Raw genomic sequence first — 25,215 nt, forward strand, 5'->3', positions numbered from 1 at the left:
AGCTGACACATTTCACCATGTCAGCTAACCCATCCTTCCCCTCAAATGAGCTTGGAATAGTTAAAGGGAGCATTTTGGGAAACCACTACAAGGTAGAGGCTTTCCTTGGAGAAGGGGGCTTTGGTATTGTAGCCAAATGTCGTGATACCATGACCAACCGAGCTGTGGCTATTAAAGTCAACAAGAGCGACCCTGATATTCTGCAACAGGCAAAACTGGAACTTTTCATCCTGGAGCAGCTGAGAAGGCTGGATCCAGATGCCGCCAACATTGTTAAATGGAACGGCTTTTTCCACGACGGAGAGCGGGTTTGCTTAAAGTTCGAACTCCTTGATCAATGCCTGTGGGACTATATAGGGGACCGGAAAAACCAGGGTCTCCCCATAAGCGAAGTCAGGCCAATTTTAGGTCAGCTCACAAATGCTCTGTCCCACCTGGGTTCTTTGGGAATAGTGCACGCTGACCTCAAACCTGGAAACATCATGGTTGTAAACCGCCATGAGTCTCCCATCAAAGTCAAACTTATAGACTTTGGCCTCGCATGTCCTGCGTCTGCAGTGATGCCTGGTGACCGTGTGGGGACAGTTGGTTATAGTGCACCTGAAGTTATGCTTGGCCTTCCTTACAATGAAGCAAGTGACATGTGGTCTCTGGGGCTGGTAGCTGTGGAGCTTGGTACAGGGGTTCCACTCTACCCTGGAAATGAAGACTATGATGTTTTGAAATTCATCATAGAGACCCAGGGTCAGCCACCAGATTATGTTCTAGACTCTGGCGTGTACACTGAAGACTACTTCATTGAAGACAACGACAACCAACAGCGCTGGACATTTAAGACTGACCAACAATTTCAGTACGAGACAGAATATGAGTCCCTGGAGACAAGATATATAAAACTGACGCGTCTCGATGACCTCGAACAAGTAATGATGTTTAGAAGAGGACCTGAAAATGGCCAACGTTTGTTTGTAAGCTTAATTAAACAGATGTTGGCCTTGGATGCAAACCAGCGTATAACACCGTCAGAGGTTCTCCGGCATCCCTTTTTCAACCCTAAGAGTTCCCCTTGCATTGACATGAGTGCTGAAAGACCACAAAACCCGGTGGTCTTTCAGCACCCTTCAAACTTGAAATGCAAGAGATCAGAGAAAATCAACTGCAGTTTTCAAAACTCGGTTGAATTTTCTCAGCAAGTATTCGTCCACACATCAGCCAGCCCATCCTTCAGCTCAGATGAGTTTGAAATAGTTGAAGGGAGCATTTTGGGAAACCACTACAAGGTAGAGGCTTTCCTCGGAGAAGGGGGCTTTGGTATTGTAGCCAAATGCCGTGATACCAAAACCAACCAAGCTGTGGCTATTAAGGTGAACAAGAACCGCACTGATATTCTGCAACAGGCAAAAAAGGAAATTTTCATCCTGGAGCAGCTGCGAAGGTTGGATCCAGATGCCGCCAACATTGTTCAATGGAACGGCTTTTTCCTTGACAGAGAGCGAGTTTGCCTGAAATTTGAACTCCTAGATCAATGCCTGTGGGACTACATAGGGGACCCGAATAACCGGCGTCTCCCCATAAGCGAAGTCAGGCCAATTTTAGGTCAACTCACAAATGCTCTGTCCCACCTGGGTTCTTTGGGAATAGTGCACGCTGACCTCAAACCTGGAAACATCATGGTTGTAAATCGCTATGAGTCTCCAGTCAAAGTCAGACTTATAGACTTTGGCCTCGCATGTCCTGCGTCTGCAGTGATGCCTGGTGACCGTGTGGGGACGGTTGGTTATAGTGCACCTGAGGTTATGCTTGGCCTTCCTTATAACGAAGCATGTGACATGTGGTCTCTGGGGCTGGTGGCTGTTGAGCTTGTTACAGGGGTGCAACTCTACCCTGGAAAAAAATATTATGATGTTTTGAAATTCATCATAGAGACTCAGGGTCAGCCACCAGATCATGTTCTCAATCCTGGCATGTACACTGAAGACTATTTCACAAAAGACAACTGCAACTACAACAAACAACGCTGGACATTTAAGACCGCCCAACAATTTAAATACGAGACAGGATATGAATCTTTGGAGACAAGATACATAAAACTTAAACGTCTGGATGACCTCGAACAAATAATGATGTTTAGACGAGGACCAGAAGATGGCCAATGCTTATTCGTCAGCCTAATTAAAGAGATGTTGGCCTTGGATGCACACCAGCGGATAACACCCTCTCAGGTTCTACGGCATCCCTTTTTCAACCCTGGCCTCTCCAACAGGTTCCCAAGTATCAACATTGAAAAACCATACACAGTCAATCTCCAGCATAGCATCTTCCACCCTGGACAAAAGTGATAAAAACACAAACTGGGGTTGGAAAAAGATATTAACAGCAAATTACACTGGAAATATTAATTAAGCTGCTCCAATAATTATTACTTTGGCTTTTCTTTTTTTTTTTAAATTTTCACTCCCCCCACCCCAACCAGTCGCGGCAGATGACTGTCCCTTCCTGAGCCTGGTTCTGTTGAAGGTTTCTTCCTTTTTAAAGGGAGTTTTTCCTTCCCACTGTCGCTAAATGCTTGCTCATAGGGAATCTTCTGATTGCTGGGGTGGCCAAAACTCTAGGGGAACTAGCAATTCTTGTGAAAAAAGAAAAAAAAAAGCCTACCAATATTCAAAGCAGAGCAGCGGACACCTTACCATCACATCAGTCCTTTAATCCGACCTAAAACACCATGTTTACAGAAATAAATTCCATACAAATTGGAACTAAATTGTTGTTTTTGATTGTTTATAAATATATAGTGCTACCCTTCAGCCTCCTAGTAGACATACCTGTGTTATAAATGTGAAACTCCTCCGATTTTCAGAAAAGTTGACCTCTGACCTTGAAGTCAAGGTCACTGAGATTTAAGCTTCACAGAGATTTTCAGTAGATGCAACCATGGTATTGATTTGAAAAATCTACACAATCACAAACTTGGATGTCCACAGCGCCTCGCCATATACCAAAGATTAAGAGATGGTTTTTTCTAGGTTTTTATAAAGATTACAAAACACAAATAACAAAAATGCCAACGCTATTGTCATTTTTGACAATGCTATTTTGATGTTGTCTAATGTAGTGCAAAAAAACAAAACAAACCCAAAATTTAATAAATAAAGTAAATAAGGTATATACTACATAGTATACAAAATTTTAGTGGTCCACAATGGGGTCAATGAAGAGAATGAAGGAAGTAAGTCTTTTATATGACAATGGTGTGAAAAAGTGTTTTCCTATTTATTTGTATGTTTGTCACACTTTTTTTTTTACATTTTTCTTTTTATGTAAAAAGAAAAATCCTTTAACTGTCCAGTTTTCTTGATGTTATGATGCTTCTACCACTGGTTTGTCATTAATAAATCAGACTTTGGCTGCTGCAGCAGAAAAAGACAAAGAGAAAATGTAATCACACAAATCAGAGGTGCAGATTTACACTTTATCTGAAACAGAGCAAAAGTGCTTTTTAAATAGGTTAATGAATATAAAGTAATATAGGGTAGATGTCTGGACATTACTAGTTTCATTTGGGCCTTCTGGGCCATTAGTCCTCTGGCTTATTGCCAGTTACCAGCCAAATAGCTTGTGTATTTTATTATCTTAGTGTGTTAAAGATTCTAGTTCTTATTCTGGTCAAACTGTGCTTCATTATTTGTTTACAGCACAGCTACAGTTCCAGGTGACTTCAAGTCAAAAGGATACTACATGTCAATGGCCAGCAGCCTGTATTCAGTTTGAATATTGCTGTAAATGTACCTGGATCTGTTTCTATTGGGTTGTGAATTTGGTCTCACTGTTACATCCAACTTTTAGAGTGGGATAAAGACAAAAAGAAACAAGAGAGGATGGATTTGTAGTTAGAAATCCAAAGTTGCTTCTGTTTTGCCCACACACATTGATGATGATTTCACATCACTAAGCAGGTTATCAAATGTGGACAGAATGTTAGCAGAATCTTATAATTCTCATAAGATTCTGTTTTTGTGTCATTCAATACAATGTGTTTATGTGTGACATACTGATATGAATCATAGTATCTTATGGAATTCCAAAAATGGCTGCCAGGACAGCTGCCACCACACTGTTGTGACACACTACAAATCAACTCTTTGATACTCTGTGCTGAGTCTGCACAATAACCTGCACTTAAACATTCATTTAATATCACGTACACATATACACACACTGTCCCTCAAGAAGACACTGAGAAAAAATAAAGAATAACATTGAGACTGTAACTTTGCCATAAGTCATAGGTGTCAAACTCTGGCCCGCGGGCCAAATTTGGCCCGCAGCCTAATTACATTTGGCCCGCAAAGCCATACCAAATTACTGTTAGAGCTGGCCTACTGGTATTATACAGCTAATATATATATTGTTTAGTATTAAGCTTTGCTTGTTCCATATTCAGTTTTCCAGCAAAACTTATTTGAGTCCATAAGAAAAGATTCATTCTTATATCTGGAGGAAGATTTTTTTTTTCAATAAATATTAATGTTAGCCCGCGACTTTGTTCCAGTTTTGAATTTTGGCCCACTGTGTATTTGAGTTTGACACCCCTGTTTTAGCTTATTATGTAGTAGCAGCGTAGGGCTGTGGCACCGTGATGTTTCATTCTCTAAATGTAATACTGTCTGACAAAATGAACAACAACAAATGTACTGTCAGCTATATACACCCACCAGACACTTAATGAGGTACACCTTGCTAGTACTGGGTTGAACCCCCTTTTCAGAAAGGGGGCCGAAAGCGAGCCTTAATTCTTCATGGCATAGATACAGCAAGGTGCTGGAAACAAGACTAAGACATTTCGGCCTGTATTGAAATATTGACATGACAGCGTCACACAGTTGCTGCAGATTTGTCAGCTGCGCATCCATGACTTCCATGAATCTCCGGTTTCATCACATCCCAGAGTTGCTCCGTTGGATTGAGATCCGGTGACTGTGGAGGCCGTTTGAGTACAGTGAACTCGCTGTCAGTGTTTGAGAAACCAGCTGGAGATGATTTGAGCTTTGAGATATGATGGGTTGTCCTGCTGAAAGCAGCTATCATAAAAGAGATACACATAGGTGGTCATATAGTGGTGGACATGGTTGACAACAATACCCAGGTAGGCTGTGGTGTCTAAAGGGGCCCAAAGTGTCCCAAAAATATTCCCCATTACATTGTTACACCACCACCAGCAGCTTGAACGGCTGTTAAAAGGCAGGATGGATCTATGCTTTCATATTGTTTACACCACACTCTCCATCCAAATGCCACAGCGGAAATTGAGACTCATCACACCAGGCAATGTTTTTCCAATCATCTATTGTCCAATTTTAGTGAGCCTGTGTGAATCGTAGCCTTTGTGAAGGTTCAACATGTTGTGCCTTCAGATGCTCTTTTGCATACAGTGGTTGTGACAAGTGATCATTTGAGTTGCTGTTGCCTTCAGCTTGAAGCAGTCTGGCAATTCTCTTCTGACCTCTGGCATCAACAAGGCATTTCTGCCACAGAACTACTGCTCACTGGATATTTTCTCCTTTTCTTGAAACTTCAGTAAATCAGCAGTTTCTGAAATACTCAGACCAGCCTGTCAGGCACCAACAACCACCCCACTTTGAAAGTTAATAAAATCACCTTTCTTCATCATTCTGATGCTGGGTTTGAACTTCAACTGGTTGTGGCCGGTGAGTATATTTACATCTAATGATGACTGGACTGTACACAGATACATCTTGGTGCTGTTACTGCAGCTCTGTCGCAGAAGGAGGGAGAAATATCCCTGCTGCAGGAAAGCAAACCTGCTATATATAGAGTTATACTGTCAATAGGCAGATGTCAAGAAGTCAAGGTAAGATGGTATACATGAAAATAAAAACTACAAATCCCATACTGAAAATACAAATACCTGCCCAATGAGTAAAAATCTAAATAGTCAAAGATTCAGGCACAACTCTACTTTGGAGCCTTTGACAGATGCACTGGTGATTAGCTCTTTTTTTTAAAAATTTATTTCCCATATAGAGAGGCCAGTATTTGAGGACAGCCTTGACATTTTGGTCTCCCACCCACCCAGCTATAGTTCAGTGATGTATTACAGATCATCCATCACCATTGGCTTGTGTAAGGCAGGGGAGGGCACGATACACCCATTTGTCAGACATACACTAAGGGAAGGCAAGGTTCTGCTTTGAACTCTAGAATGAAGGTAACAAACCTCACAGTGATTGGATTAGACTAGCACACATGGGAAATGAAGTTGAAAAGCCTGTTTTGTTACGTCTGCCTTACCAGACCTGAGGGACAACGAGATGTCAAGAAACAACAGAGATTTAGTCAATCTCAGATATTCACGGTAATGACTTTGTTTCACGATAATTAATTGCAAGACAAGTACATAAAATTTTTTAAAAGAAGCTGCATCGTATCCAAGTCCGGATTCAATTTACTTTTGCCTCCACCTGAAGCACCAATAGATTAGGATGGAGGTCTAGCTGGAATTGAATTAGAGCAAAAACGAATGGCTTTGGTTACATGAGGAACAAGCCGTGTGCAATCAGTGTCTCTTTTCGCAGTGAGATGCTCCAAAACATCAGTCAATTACGCTTTGTTTGAGTTGTTGGAGAGTGCAGAGGAAAAACAATAGACGAGGTTGAACTGCGGGGAAGATGAACAGAGTAAAAGCAAACGGAAGAGAGTGAGGACAAATAGGGGGCAAGCGAGACAGAGATGGAGGGAGGGCAGAGCTGTACACAAGGAGAAGAGGTTGAGACGGCACGGTGAGATTGTGAAAGAGAACTGCAGAGAACATTTGAGAGAAATATTGCTACACGTGTCAGCAAGTGGCCCAAGATGTCAGTGTAGTGTAAAAATAACCTGTCCAATTATGAAGAGAGACTGCTCACCATTCTATCTGAGATACTTTACTGCAGACTAGCACCCCATCGGCTCTCTCCTCACATATACATCTCCTGTATATATTTAGATGCAGTCATATATTGCCTCTGATAATGTGATTTCAAAACTAGATTGGGACTGTTCACTATCCTTTATAAAGATAGATTGTTCTGTCAATATTCCATGGCTGGCTAGAGTTAGCTCGCCACGCAGCATATGACTTTCCATAGCCCAGCAAAAATGGCATGTAATGGTTCCCGGAGAAAGTATGGCTGCTGCTGTTTCCATTATCCATTTAACAGCCTCTAAAAAGAGGATTTATTTCTGTAAATTAGCTCCTGTGCAATGTGATTGTATCATGGATCATAAACTTTAAGTCAATACAGCACGGGGATATCATGGTAAGAGGAAGAAAATACCTAGTTGACCCTATCTTACCATGTGTGTGCACAGTATCCAGCAGACCCAGCTGGGGAGGTGGCAGCTGTTTGCAGAACTTTATCTTATTCTTTTTTCATTTACAAGGCTCTCCAATGTCCCATAGTAGCCATTTGCTCATCAGCTTATTACTTTCAATACACATCAGAGTAATTGGCTATTTCACACATGTAAGAGTTGAGCTGGTAGAGGGTAAAGGCCAGGCAACCAGGCTGTCAGTGTCCTGCACTACACTCATCCATCAATTATCATCAGGCACAAGGAAAGCCACTGTGGGCCTGAGCCGGCACTTTGTCAAACCTCATCCAGGCCTTGCTGGTTAATCCATTAACACATGTGGGCTTTAGCTGACTGGATCTGGTTTAGTGTGTGCTGTGTATCTGCTTCAGAGAGTACAGGTGATTGCATTCAAATTGAAGCCAAAGGGTTTTCTTTTAAATATCCAAATGGTGTGTGTCTGTCCATCATTTCCTCTGAACCTTTTCTAAGTAAATGTCAGTGCTAGGTGTAATGCCCTGCAAAGTAACATGTTACTATAAACACAATACATTTTTCACCAATGTAACATGCTCTAATAAATTTAGTAATTGCATAATGCTTACAATTATGTCATTAGCTCTTTTACAAAGACTCTTCATTTATCTGCATCCCAGGCGAATAGAAAGAACACCAAACAAACCTTTTCCTGCGCAGTTGCGCTACAATCAGCAGTGATTCAGCTTTTCAGGAGTGAAGATATGAGCATTATTTTAAAAATTATTACACAAAAAGGACAAAAGAACTGCACCCAAGCCCGTAACATTACAATGCTAAAACAATTCAGGCTCTTAGCATCTGCACAGACAGCATGCTAATGCTAAGCTAGCCGAAATAAACAGAGTAATTTTAAAGCTAAGTGAATGCTGACTCCAGGCCTGCAGCCAGACCCTGATCTTCGACAGTTGACAAAAGCAGTCATGAGCATGCAAAGCACTAACCAGCTAATAGTAATCAGTGTTAGAAAAGCAAGTAGATCAGTCGATCAAATCTGTAGACAGAGCATAATTTGGTAGGGAGTTCATTACACAATGGCTTCCTCCATTACCACCTCTGATAATGATAGCAAAGAAATAAAAGATGAAAGACAAAGGCTTTAAATGAAGGAAAATTATTCAACAAAGGGGTTGTAATGATTGTCTCAGCCCACAGAGTCAGGAGAAAAGCTGGTTGGTAGGAAGGTGCTAAAACACAGCATGTTCCTGGAAAAACAGTGAAACAGCTCATCTGGAGAACAAAAAAAAGTCCTCTATATGGATTTCTAATTTACATTCACTCTGATGCTGATTTACATATAATAGCATGTAGTAACCGCTGTCTAGACAACTGAAATCTTATTTCTGTGGATTTCCTGTATTGTTCAATCATATGACTTACTGACAACTTAGTTGGGGGGGAGTGCTTTTTTCAATACACTGTAATTTTGGTGTTTTAATCCTGCCAAGTATTACAACACTGCACACATCTTTATATTCATAAATAGCAATGAGTCAGTCATTTGTTCCCACCATCACTTCATCTCTCTCTGCAGTAAAAACTGAGGGAGAAGATGAAGGAGAGCTGCTGGTTGGCTAGTTGGCTGGCTCGGTCCCTGCTGACAGGTTGTGATAGGTGTCATCTATCAACTATGAAAAGGCCTGAAGGCTCACCACACCAATCACGCTGGTGCCAGATGCTAGAGCTAAAGCACTGCACACAAACACACACACGGCCTTGCACAAACATAAATCACACACGGATAAACAACATATGCAGAACCGTGCTATTGTTATTCACAATGAAATCATATCTATACACTATTCATGAGCAAAATCACATATATTTATTGCTCCTTCACAAAATTCAGGTGCAGAATAGGGCAGTAAAAAACAAAGAACATTGACTTGACCATCAAGTTATCACCACAAGCAAAGAAAGGAAGACCTCCCACCGTCTCTGATGAACCTGTGCAGACAAAAGGGAAAGTCGGCTCACCGCATGAGCAATTACAGCAACAACTTCACATGTCTTTGTACCCCCTAAGGGGCCACACATTATGAGCCCACCTGTCAAGTACCCACACGCCTTTCCACAGATTCATCGATGGCACATATGAGCTCCGATTCTCAATTAGTCCATTAAAAAAGAGATGCTTGAGCTAATGCTGTTACTGAATTGCTAAATAACTATTTTAATTAGATGTAGGCTATTGTGAGGTTAGCAGGGGATAAACACATTTAACAAGGTAGATGATGCAGACACAAACAAGAATAAATAAATACACAAAAAGGACTGTTTTAATAAGTCCTTTCTGTCAAGCTAAGCATTGGAAAGAAAAACAATCCAATTACTGACTAGAAAGAGCCAAACTCAGTGTTATTCCCAGTGAAAAGCATCTTACCCATACTCTAACTGTTCACCTGCAGCTTGTGAACTGGGGTTTGGTTTTAGCAGAGGTTTTCATGTAATTCCTGTGGTGTTTTTCTCAGCGGTATGGAGCTGCTAGTGGAGGAGGGGAAGCGATGGCGATGAGTTAATGAACCTCTTCATGCAGTTGGTTCCTAGCATGGGTGCAATGAGCGAGGGGCGACCGCACGGCTGACTTTACAACACACTCTGGGATCCATTGAGAGTAAGGCCACAGCAGCCTAATGTTGATTTATCAAGACAGACTGTGATGGTTATATTAGACTCTGAACTTCAGTTTTCCTGTGTTTAATCCTGCACTGTGTGTTGTGTCTTGCAATGAAAAGATGTCATCCATTGAATATTTAATGTTTTATTTCCCAGATTTTACAAATTTTTGCTACAAGTGTGAGATATACACCGGTAATACAGAGCTTAGTAAATGATGCTACCACACCATGGTGGTGGCAAGATAAATTTCTATTAAGGTCATATGAAATTGTGTATCCTTGGAGCATTAGGAGATTGAGAATTGTGGAAAGGTTTCTACTCAGCTCCTTTCCTTCTAGATGACAGCATGCCTCGGTCAAGGGATCTGCAGTTTGTTGCTTGTTGAGCTGTCAATACACACTGCTTTATGAAATCAATAAGTCACATGTGTTTTCCTGGTAACAGTTCGTACAGAATTAATAAAAATGATTACAGGCTGCCACAATTCTGGGTCATTTTCCTCCACCTGGTGACCTTCAGAAGAGGATGGGCACCCTTGACCTCAATTTTCTGACAACCCTCTGTCATGTTTAGTGATCGGTAACATGCAGAATGGCACATTATCTTTGGAGTAAAACTTGTTGTAAATATATTGTATACTTTTATAAAATATAAATGTTTAAGCTTTGAAATTGAGCATTGTACATTCTTGCCACCATATAACTTCAACAGGACATCTTGATACAACTGGGAACACGCTGAGAATTTCAGTGTTTGCCGATTTGTGTGTCTGGTTATCAAATTAAGATTTATTTCTCGAATTAAAGATCCCATTCTGCCACTGTTAAATAGGAGATCGATAATTACAGTTTAAATTCATACTCATGACATTTGAAGACATCGCCTTGCCCCCAAGGAAAGACGTGTTTTACAATGTTCTAACATTCAACAGTCTAAACAATTAAGCAGAAAAAAGTCAAATTATTTCACTACAACAAAGTGCAGCCTGAGTGATAAGCCATAAACGAAAAGTATGTTTCTTTGGGTGAGCAGAAATCTGGAATCAATCAGTGAAGACAGGAGCTCAATAAAACCTTCACCAGACTTGTCTTTAGGGTGGTTACTGAAGTGTTAATGCCAGCTAATTGATACGCTAAAAGAAAGAAGATTTTCTTGGGGAGCAGTCCATCTGGACAATTTCACCCCGAGGTTAACTTCAACTACATATGACCCTCTTATCTAGTGATGCATGACCCTGCCCTCTGGGTCCAATGGCGTCCTGAGCAACAAAGGCATCTCAGACAGCACATTCAGTTTTGGAGAAAGCCTTTCATCCTTTTTTCCTCTGTCTATCTCTCCCTTACTATCTTGTCTGGAAAGACATTTCAGGTGACATTTCCCTCTACAGAGTTTTATCCTTCAGTCTGCTGCACAGTTTCACTGTTGAATGGTTTCCCTGAAAGAACCTAAATGTGCCGGGGCTTCAGCGAGAGACTCATTTTCACAATGGCCAATAATAGTAACAAATTCACCCTTTAGGTCCTGCTGAAACCTGATGTTACATACCATCCTTCTTGAGAACAACTGTCACCGAAGCTGGGCATTATTACCCTTTCAGAGAAATATGAGAAATATGTTAGCAGTACGCTTTCCAGACAAGTGAGCACTGACAAAGATGTGAATAACAAAACAGCCAAGGACTATGGATCTTTTGGTACATTGAGCATACATTTGTCTGATACACATCTTACTACAAAGGAAATGATATAGCAGGATTCTTTACTCTTTGTGTTGCTTTAAGCATGTAATGTACTTGAAGTTTTTTATACTAGTCACGTCAAGTTCAAATGATGATAAGTAAAGGTCCCTCATCCTGAAGTCTTAACCCAGGTTGGCCTGTTGAATATGACACTTAAGAATTGAGAGGTTCGATCAGAGGTTTGCAAATACCCATCATTAATGTCATGGTAATTTTGGGCTTATTTGTTCTTTTCCCAGAGTGAAATGATTATATAGCATACAACTTAAAAGATTTTAAAAAACAAGAATTGGGTGCACAACACATCAAAACTGGTTTTGGAATGAATAAAGCTGGCTTAAGTTTCTGCAATGACCTTCTCAAACCCTTGACTTTAAACCTAATAAAAATCTGTGGTCTATACTTAAAAAACAGATCCAAGCCAGGAAATCAACCAATTTAACTGTACTCTACCATTCTGCCAAGAAGAGTGTTCAAAGAGTGGAACGAGAATTGTGCCAGAAACTTGTTCATGTCTATCAAAAACATTTGGTTGAGATGCAGCTTTCTAAGGGACATTAAATCAAATATTAGTGGGTGGGTGTGTATACTTTTGACTGTGTACTTCCAACCCTGTCTTGACTGGAGAAAATCTAAAATAATTTCAGATTTGTGCTCCCATTTCTTGCTTTTTAAAGCCATTAAAGATGTATGTCATATAATCACTCCACTCTGGCAAAAGAACAGTTCAAGGAAATCATAAAAGCCCAAAATTACCATGACAGTCATGCCAGTGATTAGTGTATGTAAACACGTGACTACAATCATACATAGTTTGACTGCAACACATGACTGCACTGTAGCAAATGGGTTTTTTTTCTGTTAGAGGACAGATTATGTCAGTGCAATATTCATTTGTGTTACTGATTTCAAAGCTGTGCAATAAATCACATTTTATTTCTGACTATAGTTTAGCATTCAGCTAATAGGAAAACTATATTTTATCAAGATAAAATGATTATTGTACCACATCACATAGGGTAGATGTTGCTCTCATTTTAGCTTCTGTTATACAGTAAATTCACTGCAGAGAAGCTCTGACCCTTCCCCAAATGCCCAAACTAATCCCTCCATATTTAAAAATCTCCGATCCCAATTTAAAAATGCCTGATGTTTCAAAGTCGACAAGTAAATAATCATATTATCATTTACTAGAATATTACATACACTAGATCATATTTTTGCCCTAATGACTAGTTTAAACAAATCGCCAGACTCTTTCCAATCAAAGTATTGTTAAATTATTAATGGAGGCCCCAGGAAGAGATGCTACTGTTACAACAGAGTCGCTAATGGGGGTCAAAATGGACAAACAAACAAACCTTCCAAAGTTATTTACTTTGAATTAGCGAACAAGCTGTAGGAGAAATGTCCAAATCACAAAGTCTGCAGATCAAAGTCAGCGTTAAATGCTTTATAAAAAAGTTTGGCAATTGTTGTTGACATACCAAGAAAAAAAAGAGTAAGAAAAACAAAAAAAAAGGCTCTGAAAAATAGGGGAAAAAGACATAAAAAGCAATGGGAAAGTAAACACCCAAGAAGAGAAGGAGTGAAAACACAATCTCGCAATCCCATGAGGTCTCACTGTAACATAAGGTGGCGGTATATTACAAAGGAAGTGCTTTATCATCAAGATCTAAAGCTTCTGCACTCACACTTTTCCAGAGCTAGAATGTGGATAAATATTTTCTAAGGATTTCTATAACTTCCTGAAGTAACAGTCGTGACAGTCACACCCACATCACACAGGAGTGGACCAGCTGTGTGAAAGTGTGCTATCCCTTTGTGGTTTTCCTTTACATACGTGTGTAAGCCTGTGGCAGCAGCACTTACCTTTGATTGTTTTTGTTCACAGCTACAAACACTTTTGTCTTCCTCTGTGGATGGCCATCATCGGACAAGTTAATTTAAACTGAACCCACTAGAGTAAAATCATTCCTCATTACTCATCTATAGTCATTTGTAACTGTATGTATAGATGTTTATTGCCTTAATTGGATGAACAAATCCTGACTAGGTTAACATTTAATTTCATTTATAAGGAAAATCTTTGTGGTTGCAATCTTTGGAAAGAACAACTAACATGTAATGTTTACATGTCACAGAGCCATACTGTCACACTTCATTAATCATTCCTAGTCCCTCGTCACCCATGTGTTCAAATGTTGGAAATTTGCTGGAGATCACTAAGCGTGTGATACGTCAGCCTGATTATAAATTCCTGTCAATGACTAGACCTCATTTCCATTTTGCACTCAAGCAGCTTTGATTTGAATATCACTCGTCCCAGTTCACTACTCCAGCCTTTAGAAGTAGTGTTGGAGGTTGAGAGCTCTCAGTGCAGGGTACTCAAAATATTGAGATGGAAAACTTGGTACGTTTTGGGGATTTTTTTGTTTCACACATGGGAAATGTAACATTTTAACTTGTTATTAAAAGGCCCGCTTTATCCTTTTTTCTTCTCTTTTTTTGTCAAAGAATATAACACCACAAGTCCTTTAAATACATCTGCCTTTGTGTTTGTTTGTCATGAATGTGATGCATGTACATGAACAACCACTTTATTGCTTCTATGCTTGAATTTTCATCACAACTCCTATTGTCATTATTCCTTTAGATAGTATTCCTACTAACACCTTATACCAATATTAGCTCTAGATATGATACCACACTAATTTTCTTTTGAACGTTGATTGACAGATTGTGATGGCAACAAGATGTAAAACTGGAGTTAATGTTAACATCACACTACATAACATTTCAACTCACCTGTGTAACTTTAGTAGTGTTAATACATGCTGTAGGGTACATTTTTTCCCTTTTAATTACTGAGGCATCCACAAATTGGGTACATTTAACTGTTTTTAATGTTTACATTTCTCATGTTTATAACATGCACTCTCTGGGCTCTGAATAGATTCAATAAATAAGCAATTATTCAATCAGGTGATCAGGGGCAACTATGTTATTACTATAAAACTAAACATCACGTGTTTACTTACACATACTGTAGGTATAAGTAAAAAGGAAGTGTTCACAAGACTCTGAAGGACTGTGAAGGAACATCGTCCTTTGGACAGACAAGACCAAAATGGAGCTGTTTGGAGATGTTTCATAATGATTAGTGCCGAGTTTTGTGAAAACCAACCACAGCATATCAGCACAAACACCTCGTATAGACTTCCAAGCACATTGGTGGAAGGATGATGATTTGGACTTGCTTTGCAGTCACATGACCTGGGCACTTTACAGTCATTAAGTCCACCATGAACTTCTCTGTACACCAAAGTATTCAAAGCATTCACTCAAACATGAGGCATCTGCCCGACAGCTAAAGCTTGGCTGAAAATGGGTCATCAGTGCAATGATCCCAAGGACAGAAGCACATCTACAACAGAATGGCAAAACTCAGGTTGATGCAACGGCCCAGACAAAGTCGAGACCTCAGCTTAACTGAAATGCTGTGGCAGGACCTTTGGAGAGTTGGACTTGAAGAAGACCTGTGAAAATGTCCTTTTTCACATGACACTAGTATCTATTCTATGACTCAACTTTTCTCTTTTAAAAAAAAATCCCTGCAAGTACCAAATTAGACATAAGTAATAGATTTATTTTTCTATTCTATAGCTGAGATGCTGGAATTATAGTGCGTATGTTTCTGTATGCGTGTCTTGACAGGTTTGGGGTGTGGTGAGACTATAGGTTGGGAGCACACTGTAATGATAGTCACCCATCACCAGTGTACAAAGACTGTCCATTGGCAACAACCCTACTGTGAGGGTCTCCACAAAGTGTCTGGGTTACTGCCCATGTATTATGCATACCTCAGCCCTCACAGCTGGCTCTGATAACACCCCTGAATGGCTTCCTCTATCAGAGGCTGGGTAATGTCAGCGTTAGCCTGCGATGATCATCAGTCTTTATTACCATTCACACTCTCTCCCCTGCAGACAAGAGGTGAAAAGGGCTCCAAACAGATGGAGGGAGGGAAAGAAAAAGACGGGTTTATGTGACATTAACTCATTCAACCTATAAACTCTACCTTTGAAAGTCATGCATGATTTTCAACACAAGCTAGTTTAAACTTTGCAAAGCTAAAAGGAAACAACATACCCCCAAAAAGTCATTAAGCAAAGACTGTTATTAAGCGAAAACTTCTTGAAAATGTATGCAAAACTGAGCAATTTAGTCCACTAAACTATTTTGCTGTGGCAATAGAGCCAGAAGCTGCTCATTAGCATATGACAGTACAGCTTTTATGTGCCACGGTTAATTACAACACATTATCATAGCATTATAAACCTGATGTTCAAGGATCTAATTTATGCAAATAGAAAGCTACTAACCATAAATATGACTGGCCTGAGCTTAAACATCTTCCACAACATTTTGTATACTTAGCATACTTAAGTCAATCTTCGATTTAGGAAATTGATCACTTTAATTAATGAGGTTTTTCTATAGTGGTTCAAAAAACAAGTGGTGGTGGTTTATACACACCTAAAATACTTTGCATACAAAAAAGTGTTTTGTGGACACATGTGTGTCTATACCAGAAGAATAAAGTTGGAATACAGAGTATGTATTTATGCTGCAAGGGGTGAACTGATCCTCTAAGGGTAAGTAAGGTGAAAGTTTTAAATGGCATCAAAAAAAAAAGTGACCGCCTCTTGGAAGTCTATTCAATTATTCAAAAGCTGTTTTTTGTTTTGGGATATTTGGAAGGTTCTAGGGCCACCAGAGAAATACTGAAAATGTGTTTAAGCAATATAAAGTGCTTTAATGTCCTCACAGAATTCAGGCGGCAGTGATAAGAAAATAAAAAGTCCTCACCAGGTGTTTGTTTTCATTTCACATCTCCAAATCCTATTAAACAGACGCTGTCCTTGAATAATGATGACATTTTTAAATTCAAAAAGAAGCAACAACACATTCAAACAAACTTATCCACAATAATTTCTGTTCACTATTTCATAAGATGTGCTTAGCCTTAGTTAACATGCACTAGAAAAAAATTCCCTTAAATACTGACATGGACAGCGACTATTAAGGAACATCTAGTAACCAAATAGTGACCCTAATGTAACATCAGCTTTTTTTTTTATCTGAAAAGGAAACGTGGACATTAACAGACATTACTTTAAAAGAACGTGAAATACTTTGTGACTGACCAATTTATGCCAGAATTTAGTTATGAAAGTGATAAAAGCTGTTTCCATGGACCCTTAACCAGCAGGATGGCTTTATAGCAGATCACACATCAGCTCTCTATCGGATAACTGAGAAGTCTAGAAAGTTCTGGAAGGACAGTCCCCTTTGCATCATCTTCACAAAGTCAATCAGGTTTCACTTGGAAAACATGAGTAACTCTTGGAAAGTGTCCCAAGAGTCAAACGATGTCACTCCTTTAGCATCTTTACAGCAATGCTGAGACCTGTGTTCATGTCAGCGGTAAAGGATTTGGATTGGTTCTTTATAAATCATGTTCATCAAGGCAATTGTGCAGCTCCTGAGCTCTTCAACTGCAACTTAATATGTGAGCACTTGCCTGACTTTCCTTTAGCAACTAAAGCTTAGCCTACCGATAATATGCTGATGGTACCACTACGCTCTACATGACCAGCTCATGTTCCAGGCTGAACTGACCCAATTGAAGGTAAACATGGGAAAAACAAAGCTGATGTTTATAGGTGTCCTTGTTTGTGTACCTGGGGTCCCTGTTCTCAAACACTGGGGACGTTAAATCAGATGCTGATGATCAATGAGCCCTAGCTAGAGGAGTCATGCTGGCTCTATGGAAGCCCCTATGGAAACATCTTCAGAAAAAGCAAGCTCCACATCTTTATATTCCCTCAGTTCTTCCTGTTCAACAAGACCCTCAGAGACTGAGTGAATGGATTTAACTCTTGACTCAAAATATCAAGGTTATTTAGTACATTGGGACCATCAGGTGTTTGGACATCCATTCAACCCAGATAGTTCTGCAGTTCAACCTTGTGCTTTAGCACTTTAATCACCCTGAGGTGCTCCACACGTGTGATAGGTCAACATTATCACTCAATACTTAATGAACCTGGCATGGATCATCTCCACTGGAAACAATTAGTGCTTTGTGTCAGCTTTAGGCACAAGAGATCTGATGATAAACTGCTTACCAGATCTGAACAACATAGCTTACAGAAACATAACATACTTTGGTGAAGAATATCTATAAAGTTATTTTTGTCATAAACACAAAAGCAGGTAAAAGTAGTGAATTGCCTGTCTAATAATTGAATAAATTGAATGTGGTTAAGAAATATATTACCTTGATTTATTCCATTATGAAAAAACAAACAAACAAACAAACAAAAACATTAAAACAAAATTAAATGGATTTAATTTAAAAGGGAGGCATATGAGATTGCTTTTTATCGTACTTATTCACAAATGTAAGCAGGGAGAAGAACAGAATGATTGTCTTCTGATAATCAACCAAGCAAGTAAAGGTTGCAGTATTGAAGAAAGCTGGTTAATTTCAAACAGGAGAAATTTCTTGCAGTTGGTGGAATTTCGAGGCCAATATTATAGTATCAATAGGTCTCATTTTGAAGTAATGAAAGAAAAGTAAAGATCTGTTTCTAATAGGGCAAAAAATAATTTTGTAACACATTTACTGTTTATATGAAACAAACCATCCAGAAGGAACTGTTGGGGATTTCACAATTCTCTGTTTTGAGTAACAAAACCACCGCTGTGTCCTGTTTTGAGCAGGTACCTCTTGAGGCTGCATTATATCCATGATGTGAAAAATTAAGGCGCGTTTCATTCCATAACGCCGAGTAAACAACTAGAGAAGCAACTGAAAACATGGGAATCAAACCACTTGAGGGGAAATGAAAATTTAAGTCTAAGACTTAGAAAGAGCTACATTCCAGCATACAAAGGCAGAATGCACTGTATGCACAATGCAATCCACTTTGTTTAAACTTGGTTCTAATAGAGATTACAAAGTCAAATAAACACTTTGTGTCTGTTTTCCACAGTGTTTGAAAAACTTTACAACTTCACTGTCAACTCTGTAAAGTGCCAGCAGCAGGATTCATGAAGGAATCCTGGATCTGTGGTGATATGACAGACTGACTTCAGGACATGGGAAAAAATGCTGTTATGCAGTATAAATTTGGAACAGATGCACTGTTTGGGAACTGCAGCACCAGTGTTCCTGCAGACATCAATTACTTCCAAGAAGCCTTCAACTTAACAGCTGAATATGCTGTTGTTGGTGTCCCATATGCATAGAGGGGGGAAACTATCATCAGTTCACAGGGATATTCCCCAAAGCCACAGCAGAGGCAGTGTACACTGACATGTTGGATGAGACTGTAGGACGAGGAAACTGTTGAAAATTCAGGTCCAAATACTGAAGGAGTACTATACAGGAAGTAATGCTTCACCTTTCAAAACAATTTAAAGGTAGGACTTTGGATGATGGTACAATGTCACTGATGTACTCTTTAGTTTATTTTGGATAAGACACTGCAGTAGATTAAATTAGAAATGAAGCAGCGTCCAACAAACAACTCTTTTGCAAAACTTCTGACACACAACTTTCACAAATAATTGTGATATTTGTATATTGCAGCTAAACTGATACTGACACATATAATGGCCCATTTTATTTTAAAGAAACTATGATAGAAAAAATAAAATATATACAATTGTAGTCGTGACACTATTAGATTCTTTGTCTCACCCAGTAAGAAACTTACTTTATCCTTAACTATTTAAAAATATATATTTCTGGGATTCTTAATATTAATCAAAACAAATCTTACGCAACATTAAGAAAAAAGATACATATTTTTAACTCTAATAATATCGGCCCCTACAAGTATTGTTCTCTGCAGTCCATTATTAGCCAGACTATATTTTAAATATACAAATAAAACAAATAATTAGGTTGGTCTACACTCCTCATGTTAGAATAGTTTTTCCTGAAACTGTAACTAACAGGGCTCTGATAACGTGGACACTGTCACTCCACCGGGATATATTAGAATGTAATCTAATGCATACACAGAGAATCTGCATTACTTGTGCATCCATCAGAGTTTCTCAAAAGCCCAACATGTCACTGCAATGCCTGGTTGCGTAAAAGCAGTAACACAAATCAAAGTCAGGATGCCGAGTGACGCCCTCTAGCTGCCCCCCTCCCCACACCCCGCCCGCAGAATGCATTGATAAAGGGCATGGGCGGCATAAATTCTGTGCTAAATGGGCAACTGTCATGTAGAAGGTGAAGGATCACGTCACGTTGCAGGAATGAGCAGATGCCTGTGAAGGTCTAATGACGGTGACTGTGTCACTCCAGTGTGTGTATGTATGTATGTATGCACATGCATGATGTGCGATATGTGTGCATGAACCAGAAGCGTTCCAGACACACAACCCACGCATACACCCACACTAACCTACACCAGACTGAAACAACGCCTACATAGCATATTTGTCACACTTAGATATTTCAGATCAAACATTTTTTTTTATATCAGACAAAGACAACCTGAGTAAATACAACTGCTTTTTCTAAATTCTGGTTTCATTTAGTAGGGGAAAAAATTCTAAACCTACTTAGCCCTATGTGAAAATGTAATTCAGTTAAGGTCAGTGTTCATAACCCAACAACATGAAAAAGAATGAGCAAAAATGGCATCCAAGGGAGAATTCCAAGAGGAAAACCATTTCTGACCAGAAAGAACACAAAGCCTCGTCTCACATTTGAGCCTTGTGGCTTCTGGGAAAATATTCCCTGGACCGATGAGACAAAAACAGAACTTTTCTGGTGTAAAAACAAGGACGGTGATCTGAAAACTCCAGCTCTGAATGACTCAAAAGAAACAAAATCAAGGTTTTGGATAAGAATAGTCAAAGTTTGGACTTAAAAATCTGATAGAGATCCTCTGGCATGACCTTAAACAGGCCAATCATGCTCGAAAACCCTCCAGTGTGGCTGAAACGATTCTGCAAAGAAAAACGGGCCACTATTCCACAGCAATGTGAAAGACTCATTGCCAGTTATCACAAACACTTTACTGGAGTTTTTGCTGACAAGGGTGATCCAACCAGTTGTTAGCTTCAGGAGGCAATTGCTTTTTCACATTGGGCCAGGAAGGTTTGGATAATTTCATTTTCATCTGAACAAAGAAAAAAAGTAGAGTAGACAGGTCCTCGACAGGACCTGGAAAGAAAATCCCTTAGTTTACAAAGATGTGAAAAACATGTGATGATGTAATGCATCTGTAAAGCTGTTTCAATGGAACTCATTTTCAAACCAGTAACAAGGTAACATGTGCGCGCACACATACACACACACAAACACACAAAGAAACACACACACAAAATGCCTATTAATAGTGTTAGCACAAGCCAAGTGTCGTGGTGTGGGGGGAAATGTGTGAATATGTGTGTGGGAGGTGGGTAGACAATGGGGTGGGCATTTGCTTGCTCTCATTTGTATACTGCATGGCAACAAACTAAGAATATTTTGAGTCCAAAGGACAAAAAAAGTCAATAATAACCTTTTAGTATATTAATTCATTAGGATTAAGAAATGGACTTTCACCTGGGTGAGGTGGATTCAAATCCTGCATTAAGCCAAAAGTCAAAACTGTCATTGTGTCAGTGCATATACAGTTTGTGCCATGTGTTTACTAATGTGCTACTGTTCATGTGAGTCTTAGGCTCTTTAAAAGTCTAAGTAACAGTGGAAAGAAAGAAAAAATTAGTTCCCTACAGCTAACTCAATAGGTTTGTCCATCACCAAAACCTTTTATGCCCCCTTAAAGAAACTGCATAGTTGTATTAAGAAATATTGTGCCCTTCTCTGCGTCCCCTGGTTGTGCTGTTTGACGTCCTCCAACTCCACACTCACATGAATCCCATAAAATAATTAGTGACACGGCTTCCAAATTCTTCGTGTTTCTTCTTGTTTGGTCTTTTGGTTTAGGACTGCAGCTAAATAAGGCAATTCATCTTAAGTACAGTTAACTAATAGATTAAAGTGGAAAATAACTGAACAAATATCAGTAATGAAAAAAATGCAAAGCAGGGTGCAAAACCCTGCCACCGGGACATTGTGTCAGTGTTGCCTCACAGTTAATTCTGAAATGAAAGACATTTGCATCAGCTGGTCTGCCAGTATTGACATCAACTTCTTTACCATCATCTCTTTCTGTTCTTCATTTTTTTTACCTTATCATAACTAAAAATACTAGGAATAATCATACATTCAAGAAGAGCAAATGTAGGGAAAAAAAACCTTAGCAGCCTTCAAATAAATGTAAAGAAAACTACTGAGCTGTCAGAGCTTCTGTGCTACATGTTACTATTTGGACAAATATTTGTGATTGACAAAATATTTTCAATTGAATAAATCATTAAGCAGACAAAACAAGCAGAGGAGGCTAGAGCACTAAAAATCACAGCTTGGGGCTTTAGGATATGAGATCATCTGATATAACTTTGTCCATAAACAGAGCCGCAGCTTCAGCAACACAAACTGTTTAACCTTGCTCTGAATAGATTTGCATCCATTAAAGTCAGACAAAGTATTGTGGAAGAGGACAAAGAAAAGAGACTGCTTTCTGCGTTTTTCCCAAGTGAAGGCAAGTCACATCAGTATCTTGGAGGATAAGCAAATTCATTAACAGCTTCTGGCAGCATGGGAGACAGGATTAACAATCCATTTATGCTGAAATGTAATTGAAAATATGGCTTGTCTCATTTTTCACACACATGTAATTGGGTATGCTCCTATTCTGTTAAGGTTAGCTGCAGTTCAGCTATAATTCGATTTTGAATCTACCACATATAGAGTGTTGGCGTCACCCAGTTAAGATAATGTCAAGTGATATCATTAGGATAAACTGGGGAATGATTCCACTGTAGGGAAAAACTCTTTCTCTTTCTAATGAAATTAAGTGATTTGCTTTTCAATATGCTAGATTAAATCCACAGCCTGAGTATATATACACTGGAGTCCACAGCTGAGTCAGATACAAAATTTCATGCACAAATTTATTAAAAATTGTATTTGCATTAGAATATGTGCCATAAAAACACCATGAAAAGCTCAAATTAAAAGCAACACACAGTGAAAAATCACATATTGAAGAAACATATTTAGTAACTGGATGCTCAGTGACGTTGTGAATAAACTAGCTCAAGCCTGGAGCAAATGACAATTGACGTATTTCTCCTTGAGCTGGATGTGAATTGCCTAGAAGCATACATATTGTATTTAGTTTAACATGCTTCCATCCTTTTAAAATGAAACTGCAAGAATGCTAATCATGATAAAGACAGCCACTCTGCCAGTGACAGCATCTTATTTTAACCAGTTAAGTGTATTGAGTAAACCATGTTAAGCAGCAGTATGCAGCACTAATCGATGTGACATTCGCAAACTGTGGTGGGCCTAAGAGTTCAAACGCAGCTTAAGAAAACACGAGCAAATAGAAAAATGCTGCAAAAACACATAAAACATAATGGAAGTTGAATAAAACAACAAAAATTTAAAAGAAATTCTCACAAAACACAACAGAAGTATTGTTCAGGAGACAATAACATGCAGAAGTGATATGCTTAAACATGCTTAAAAGAAGCGGAGGATTCATCCCCCCAAAAATTATAGGTAATACAGGTAATTTGTGTTTTGTTTTGTGTGTTTTTGCAGAATCTTTCTATTTGCTGCTGTTTTCTAAAGCTACAGAGAGTCTGACTTTTCGGGGCCACCGCAACACACAGGCATGTTCAGCAATCATGTTGCCAATCAAAGGTCATAAAGACATTTAATATATGACGTGGCGGGTATATTTTATTATTTAATAATTAATTTTCTAGAATTCTATAGCTTGTTGAAAAAAATTGTTCTTAATGAACCATAAAATTCTGCGCGGCTTCTAAGAAAGACGTAACCTAGCCAAAAATGCAAACCAAAGCCATGTTCACTTAAAACTCAATGTTTCTGCATGTTGCTAAAATACTTTGGCAATAAAGTGGCAACACAGTTACAAATCAAGATATATATATATTTTTTCTTTTTTTAAGTGTATGAGGAAACTTTGTCTATATGAAAGTGATGCAAGCTTGTTGGCTTGTTGCAATGGTAACAACACAATTAAGACAGTTGGCCAAGCAGGTCTAACCCACAGTAACAAAACATGTCACATCATGTCATCATGTCATGAAGTGGATCTTTCCCTAGCACGGACTATTTAGCATGGATACAAACTTGAATTTGTTCACTTTTTATTGAATGAAAATCTCTATAGTCCAGTTATCGCTGGCACGTGCTTGTTTTTTGGTGTTCTGAAGTGGAGGAATGATTGATGGATTGTGAGCATGAACCATTCTACCCTCAAAGTGTGATTCAACCCTAGTCTAAAACACATCACCATGACTTGCTGCCACTTGCCTCATTTTAGGTGTTTAAGAAGCTCATAATGATCAAAAATAGAAAAATTCTACAAATTCTAAAATTACAAATGACTACAATATGTGCCCAGTTATACAAGTTACACATATTACACAACAACATATCACAGTACCCTGCAGGACATTAAAAAAAACAACAGCTACTCTTCTTTTATTTTGACTTATGTCATTTTTTTATTTTGACTTATGATAATATAAATTTGCCACAACTGGCTATAATGGAGAAACACATGGAGAAAATAATAACTCAATTCTCAAGACTGTTATGATCAGTACTTAATATATTGAGCAGAGGGAGCCTTCAGGATGGAGAAGATGGGTTGTCTGGTTATCTGAGAAACACAAAGCGCGTGAGTCCCATTCTTTCTGTGTTTGGCCTGAGAGTCACGTGATTGGCAGCAAATGATGAAGCACGGCACGATAAGACCCCAGCTTTCATAGCTGATGCAGCCTTCCAGTGACCCTTCATTGTTTCTGCCCCTGAGCCTGGCACATCACTGATCTACTGACAAGTCAAGAACTTTACAGCTGTTTTTCTGCCTGAGTGGACACGAAGAAGAAAAAATACAGAAAAAAAAGCCACAACCAAATAGACGGGGCGGAGCAGCCGAGGTAAGACCGCTTGTGTGCGTATTTATTGGTCCATGAATCAATATGGCTTTTCTTATACAAAAAGGCCTAGCTGCCACAGAGAGTGAGTATCTATCACTTCCACCTGGAGCTGGGGTGCAGAGGCAAGGTCGTTGCTGATAGCCTCAGATTGGCTTTGAGGAGGGACTGAATGAAGGGGGTGACAGCCAAGCAATATGAGGAATATAACTCATATTACTAATCTTATACACAACCGATGGCAATGGCCCTGATTGTAAGAGGTGATTTACTGGGCGCGTAGCTCAGGGCTCATAAACATCCAGACACAGGACACTGCATATGGTCCCTGTTTTATGTTGATTTTT

At 39.1% G+C, this 25,215-nt stretch overlaps 1 protein-coding gene across 1 annotated transcript in view; it reads right to left on the minus strand.

The window, feature by feature from the left end:
• Positions 1–25,215, minus strand: part of LOC146515241 (PDZ domain-containing RING finger protein 4) — a 118,942-nt gene that overhangs the window by 65,084 nt on the left and 28,643 nt on the right. The window lies entirely within an intron of this gene.

This window comes from Neolamprologus multifasciatus, chromosome 7 (assembly GCF_963576455.1).
Source record: "Neolamprologus multifasciatus chromosome 7, fNeoMul1.2, whole genome shotgun sequence".
Classification (NCBI taxonomy): Eukaryota; Metazoa; Chordata; class Actinopteri; order Cichliformes; family Cichlidae; genus Neolamprologus; species Neolamprologus multifasciatus.